At 39.0% G+C, this 7705-nt stretch overlaps 1 pseudogene; it reads left to right on the plus strand.

Annotated features, from left to right (window-relative positions):
* Window positions 1-1948: 1948 nt before the first annotated feature.
* On the plus strand, window positions 1949-7004 carry LOC134620267 (NACHT, LRR and PYD domains-containing protein 12-like; annotated as a pseudogene).
* Window positions 7005-7705: the final 701 nt, after the last annotated feature.

Below are 7705 nucleotides of genomic sequence, written 5' to 3' on the forward strand. Positions count from 1 at the left end.
AGCTGCATTTGAATAAAACACCTAATCCATACTTTTAAGCTTAAATTTCAAAATGTACATTTTAACTACTGATTTTATCTACTGTTCTGATTTTATCTACTGTTTTTTTAATCATTTTTAAATCATGCTTTTTATTTGTTTTTGTTTTTTAATGTCTCTGTAAAGCACTTTAAATCACCTTGTTGTTGAATTGTGCTATATAAATAATTTTGCCTTGCCTTGCCTTCTAAATATCTGAGCCACTGTTGAAGAGCAGTCCTGACTGGATGTTAGGAATGATCAAATATCCCACCTGTGCTAGAGATTGTACCAGTGTTCCTCCACCTCTGCCTTACCTCCAGGAAGAAGATGAAGGAAACGGGGCGGTGTGTTGGTTAAATTCAATAACTGCATGGCTGCATCACTGATGACTAATCCCAGGTTCTTCTGAACAAACTTGCCTCCAATCTCAGGTTGTTCATTTGCTGGTGATTGCAGGAGTCAGTTCACCTGGATCCTACCTGTGTCTTCGCCTCTCAGTGTCCAGCTTTCACAGCAACTGTTTCAACTGTCAGCAGCTAAAAGCTGATGTTTACTTTGAACTGCAGCTGTTTGAAATCCAGCTGATCACTCCGGTGCTGTGTGCTGGTGTACTGACCACTGAAATTCAACTAAAATTTTATCCTCTCAATTCTTGGCAGGAATTATGCCAGGATATGACAGTGTTTAAATTCACAAGGACTTTAATATCCATGTTTGCTGCTTAAATACACCGCTGACTAATGACTTTGTAAATCTTATACTGTAGACTCTTTTAATCCTGTTCAGTTAGTTAAAGACCCAACACACAATCATGGACATACTGTGGATCGTGTGCTGTCTGGTGGCCTGACTCTCTGTGACACTGAAATCTGCAACATTAATTTCTCTGACCACATGCCTGTAATATTTGAGTTCTCACTTTCATGTCAGTCTGTTAAAATACTGATCTCACTTGATTACCTCAGATAGAGCTGATTGTTTTGGTTGTTTTTATATAAACTTTAATCATGCCTTTCTCTTTCATTGATCCATCTACTCAGACAAACAACGACTTACTTTCTGTTTAATTCAACTGGTTTTGATATCGTTGATTCCATTGGTCGTCTCACAACCAGGAGCCTAAAACCTAAAACCCAGCCTTGGTTGAATAATGTTACCAGATCATTGTTAAATGATCAGAAGGCTGTAAGAGCAGCAGAAACAAAGTATTTCTCCAAGATCATATTTTATTTAGTTTTATTAACTCAGCTCTAAATCCTCCTACTGCTGCTCCTCTTGTAGCATCACTGAGTCTCAGGAGAAGGTCAGACTGTGACACATAGCAAACAAGTCATTCCTTCAAAGAACGGTCGAATAATAATAATAATAATGATCATGTTTTTGAAACAAACTCAAACTGTGGATCCTAATCCAGCAGAAACATTGTAGAAGTTCCTGAACTGAAAGTCCACCAACACCCAGAGCTGTAGCTGCTCTGTGTGAAGGACTGAGCTCAGTTTCACTCAGCGATGTAGGATTGATCACCAGTTACACAAATATTTATAGTTGCTGCACAAAGAATTCAAAGCAGATACTCTCAGTAATGCTTAACCAAAGGTGATTCAGATGAAGTTATTTGAGCAGAAACTTCTGGATCTTTATCCTGTGTTGATCTAATTCTTCATGTTTCCTCCACAGAGTGAACCAGCAGAGCTCAGAGGCTCCCAGTGGTCAGTCTACCCAGCAGCATCAAGCACACCTGGACTCCATATTTATGGTCTGTCCATGTACAACAACTACTGTTACATCTATTCTGTTCACAGTCATTTCCATGCTGCTCTTTGTAGACCAGTGGATTGTCAGTGTGTCCAACATAGATCTGATGTTTGGTTCCATGATTTCAGTCTGATTGGCTCATTCATAAAGTATTCTGTTCCAGCTGCTGGAGGACAACATCATCACTTATGTGAAGAACGAGCTGAAGAATATCCAGAAGGTTCTGAGTCCAGATTACCCAGAATGCTTAGAGAATCAGAGGGAGAATGATGAGCAGAGGAGCAGCAAAGAGGCATTGGTGAAGATCACAGTGGACTTCCTAAGGAGAATGAAGCAGGAGGAGCTGGCTGACCATCTGCAGAGCAGTAAGAGGAGATCTCTGAATATTTAGGCTGGTGGTGATAAATGAAACTTATCACCAGCAGTGTTCAAACAAAGTTGTCATGTGGTATTTGTAAATAATGAAGTGATATTGTTTGTTTATTTATTGAGAACATCTTGCTGCAGTTTGTCATCGTAAAGTTAAATCTGCACTGAAGAAGAAGTTCCAGTGTGTGTTTGAGGGCATCGCTAAAGCAGGAAACCCAACCCTTCTGAATCAGATCTACACAGAGCTCTACATCACAGAGGGAGGGACTGCAGAGGTCAATGATGAACATGAGGTCAGACAGATTGAAACAGCATCCAGGAAACCAGACAGACCAGAAACAACCATCAGACAAGAAGACATCTTTAAAGAGATGGAAGAGATGAACCAATCAGAACAGTGCTGACAAAGGGAGTGGCTGGCATTGGGAAAACAGTCTTAACACAGAAATACAGCCTGGACTGGGCTGACGACAAAGCCAACCAGGACATCCAGTTCATATTTCCATTCACTTTCAGAGAGCTGAATGTGCTGAAAGAGGAAAAGTTCAGCTTGGTGGAACTTGTTCATCACTTCTTTACTGAAACCAAAGAAGCAGGAATCTGCAGCTTTGAAGACTTCCAGGTTGTGTTCATCTTTGATGGTCTGGATGAGTGTCGACTTCCTCTGGACTTCCACAAAACTACAATCCTAACTGACCCTAGAAAGTCCACCTCAGTGGATGTGCTGCTGATAAACCTCATCAGGGGGAAACTGCTTCCCTCTGCTCGCCTCTGGATAACCACACGACCTGCAGCAGCCAATCAGATCCCTCCTGACTGTGTTGGTATGGTTACAGAGGTAAGAGGGTTCACTGACCCCCAGAAGGAGGAGTACTTCAGGAAGAGATTCAGAGATGAGGAGCAGGCCAGCAGGATCATCTCCCACATCAAGACATCACGAAGCCTCCACATCATGTGCCACATCCCAGTCTTCTGCTGGATCACTGCTACAGTTCTGGAGGATGTGCTGGCACCCAGAGAGGGAGGACAGCTGCCCAAGACCCTGACTGAGATGTACATCCACTTCCTGGTGGTTCAGGCCAAAGTGAAGAAGGTCAAGTATGATGGAGGAGCTGAGACAGATCCACACTGGAGTCCAGAGAGCAGGGAGATGATTGAGTCTCTGGGAAAACTGGCTTTTGATCACCTGCAGAAAGGAAGCCTGATATTCTCTGAATCAGACCTGACAGAGTGTGGCATCGACATCAGAGCAGCCTCAGTGTTCTCAGGAGTGTTCACACAGATCTCTAAAGAGGAGAGAGGACTGTACCAGGACAAGGTGTTCTGCTTCATCCATCTGAGTGTTCAGGAGTTTCTGGCTGCTCTTCATGTCCATCTGACCTTCATCAACTCTGGAGTCAATCTGCTGGAAGAACGACAAACATCCTCCAAGAAGTATAAATTATTTGAAAAGAAAAAAAATAAAATCTACATCAGAGTGCTGTCGACAAGGCCTTACGGAGTCCAAATGGACACCTGGACTTATTCCTCCGCTTCCTCTTGGGTCTTTCACTGCAAACCAGTCAGACTCTCCTACAAGGCCTGCTGAGACAGACAGGAAGTAGCTCACAGACCAATCAGAAAACAGTCCATTTCATCAAGAAGAAGCTCAGTGCGAATCTGCCTGCAGAGAAAAGCATCAATCTGTTCCACTGTCTGAATGAACTGAATGATTGTTCTCTAGTGGAGGAGATCTAACTGTCCCTGAGATCAGGACGTCTCTCCACAGATAAACTGTCTCCTGCTCAGTGGTCAGCTCTAGTCTTCATCTTACTGTCATCAGACAAAGATCTGGATGTGTTTGACCTGCAGAAATACTCTGCTTCAGAGGAGGCTTTTCTGAGGCTGCTGCCAGTTGTCAAAGCTTCCACAAAAGCTCTGTAAGTACATATATTCCCATTGCTTCATTCTTAAAATAAATAAAATAAATCATAAATTATAATATATATATATATATATATATATATATATATATATATATATATATATATATATATATATATATAATTATAATAAATCAAATTAAAATAAATCATAGGTGCTCAGTTCAAAGTACACTTTAAAAAATAGTGAATTAAATGATCATCAGTCACTCAGTAAATATATGGTAGTTTTAATGTTCGTTTGTAATGTCATCTCTTGTAATGTGGATGTTGATCTAATCAGTGCATTTGGTTAACTAAATTGAAAATGCAGTTATTAAATCATGATTTAATTAATTAAGATACAAAAGTGATCAAAACCTACCTGGCCTTATGTGAAAAAGTAATTCCCCTTAAACCTAAATACTGGTTAATCACTGATTGTTCCACACCAAGAAAGCATTTTTTTTAATTATAAATGAATCTGTCAGTCAAAGTGGGAGTGATTTTTAGCCTAGTGTTTGCAGAATTGTTTTAATATTAAACTTAATTAATTTAAAGACTGTTAGATAAATTTGTTATTAAAACTAGGAATGGAGCAGCAAGTTTAACACATTTATTTTCCGCACTGACCGCAACATCAGTATAGGCCGGAATGTCATGTTCATGATTGTCTTCTGTCTGCCATCTTTGGTGATACATGAAGATTGTCAGCTGTCAAGGCTGCCAAGGCAGCTCCCCCTTTCGATTGTGGGGTTTGTTAATCTGGGTTACTTTCAAAAACCTGGACTACAGGCTCCAAGGGAAGATGTTACTTAAAAAGGCTAGACTAACCAATTAGACCTATTTGGACTGAGATATTAATTGATGGTTAATCTGTTAGTCCAAATGACAATACTCAGGTTTAAACTGTTATTGTTTCACGAAAGGTTAAAAAGGGAATGTCCACAATTTAGACTTTAATTACAGAAGATTTTGTTAAAGCAACTTGGTAGGAGCAAAGTAAAATATAAAAAAAAGAAGAAAAAATGAAAACAGAGCAATTCTATTAACAAACAAACAAAAAAGCCCAAATAGGATCTTTTTCCAGACTCGGTGGCTTTTTTTTACTTAGTGTCAATTGTAACATTTATAATTTTTAAAATAAGACCATAGCAATTCTAGTCAGTCCTGAAACAGCAGTAAATATTGCCAAATCTGAAGTAATCAAGTAACTCCTCACTGCACCATCAATACATACATAAACATTTACATTACATACATAAATAATAAATACAAAAACATTTACATACATAAATACATTTTTTTTTTGTTTTTGTCTGTGCTCTTTATTTCTAGACTGAGTGGTTGTTTCCTCTCAGAGAGAAGTTGTGAAGCTCTGTCGTCAGCTCTCAACACTCAGTCTTTGAATCTAAAAGAGCTGGACCTCAGTAACAACAACCTACAGGATTCAGGAGTAAAACTTTTGTCTGCTGCACTGCAGAGCCCACATTGTACCCTAGAAACTCTGAGGTCAGAATATTTTTTTTTATTTCTAAATAAAAAATTTCTAAATTTCTTTATTTCCACAGTAAAATGACACATTTCTCACGTGTTTAAAATGAAGTGAGAGAAAGTCCAACAGTCCTGAGCCAACACTCATTAATACCATTTCTGGAAAGTCCTCACTTACCATCAGTATGCTTTTTTCAGTGAGTTTAGTTTTGTCTTTGTGTTCTTTATTTTTCAGATTGACTGCCTGTAACCTCTCAGAAAGAAACTGTGAAGATATGTCCTCAGTTCTCAGATCCCAGTCCTCTATTCTTAGAGATCTGGACCTGAGTGACAATGACCTGAAGGATTCAGGAGTGAAGCTTCTGTCTGCTGCAGTGAAGAGTCCACATTGTACTCTAGAAACTCTCAGGTCAGCAATAAGTCTTCCCCACCCAGTATTATATATAACACGTATTACACAGATAAAGGTCTTGTCGGGTATATTAATTATTTTATTTGACTCTAACTTGAATATTGGACTCTTATTTACTGCCTGCAAAGATTTTCATAACCCTGCAAATTATCCTGAAGTACTTAATGATCATGTTATGTTCTTTAATGTGCACCTTAGAGATAAATATAGTACTACCTTCTTTCCTACAATCAATGCTCATAAATTTTATAACATCCTTTCTCAGAGTTTTTTCAAATATAAATATCAGCCTATTCTAACAAAAACAAAACAAAAACAAAAGAGTAATGTTGGGGACTAGATCATATTTCTCCTATCTTGTCATTGGCTCCTTGTCAAGAATGAAAGAATGAAACCATTTTTCTCATATACAAAGCCCTTAGTCGTCAGGTTCCAGCAAATGACCTCATATTACACTGTTATCCTTAATTGTGAGGTTGCAGTGTGTGCGACACACTACAAGCTCACAATTAAGGTCCAGAAAGCCCACTGCAGTAGTGGAATGAAACATGCCATCACTCACATAGTACGAGACAAGAAATCCAAACCATAAGCCAAATCAACAGCAAAATGACAGCATGATGCCATATGACACGGGACACAGTGAGCAAAAACAAAGGCCTTAGTTGTGGTTCCTTGAATTTCTAAAAGTAGAATGGAAACAGTTCTGGATTGAATACAGAAGACAGATACCCTCTCTACTTTTAAGATTAGACCTCATAAAGTGTTCACAGATGGATTTGTGTCTACAGTCTGTCAGGCTGTCTGATCGCAGAGGAAGGCTGTACTTCTCTGGCCTCAGCTCTAAGCTCGAACCCCTCCCATCTGAGAGAGCTGGACCTGAGCTACAATCATCCAGGAGACTCAGGAATGAAGCTGCTGTCGGCTGGACTGAAGGATCCACACTGGAGATTGGAAACTCTCAGGTATGGAGAGAATGTCTGATAGAGGAGGAAGAGCTGGAAACATTTCCTGTGTCTTTCACTCACTTCTTGTGTGTTTCATGCAGATGACACATGAACAATCACACATGCAGAAATATTTTCATGGACAGACACACTAGTCTAGCTGGATAGTACATGGATATGTATGTAGGGGGTCTCCAAGGAGTATGTTTGCAAGAACATTAATGATAAACTGCCAACATGACTTATCAGTTAAGTAAAAGTAGAACTAAACTTAGGTCCATAAATATTTGGACAGAGACAGCATTTTGTAATTTTGGTTACCACAGTGAAATTTAAATGAAAAAACTGATGGAGTTAAAGTTCAGACTTTCAGCTTTAATTCAGTGGGTTGAACAAAAAGATTGAACAAAAATATTTTTTTCTTTTTTTTTTCTGGCCCATTTGGTTCTTTACTCGTCAGAATTGTTGTCTGAAGACCAACAAGAATACCCAATGGATTTACTTTGCAAAATGGATCATCATGGCCTTGCCTAGCATTGCCGTATTGGTCCTTTTGATCGACCTTTGTTGTTATTATTTATTTTATTTTATTTTCAGTTGTTACAGACGGGACAGACATGACTGAGGGATAGGAAAGGGAGAAAGAAAGATGAAGGAAAAGAAAAACAGAAGAGAAGAGGGACAGTGAGAAAGGGCACTTAAAAAGAGAAAGAAGAGTTCAAAAATCTCCTGGATCACCTGTTGAGAAAAAAAGAAGAGAAAACAAACAACAACAGCAAAAAAAACAGAGCAACATACTAAACACA

Source organism: Pelmatolapia mariae, linkage group LG3_W (assembly GCF_036321145.2).
Source record: "Pelmatolapia mariae isolate MD_Pm_ZW linkage group LG3_W, Pm_UMD_F_2, whole genome shotgun sequence".
Taxonomy (NCBI): Eukaryota; Metazoa; Chordata; class Actinopteri; order Cichliformes; family Cichlidae; genus Pelmatolapia; species Pelmatolapia mariae.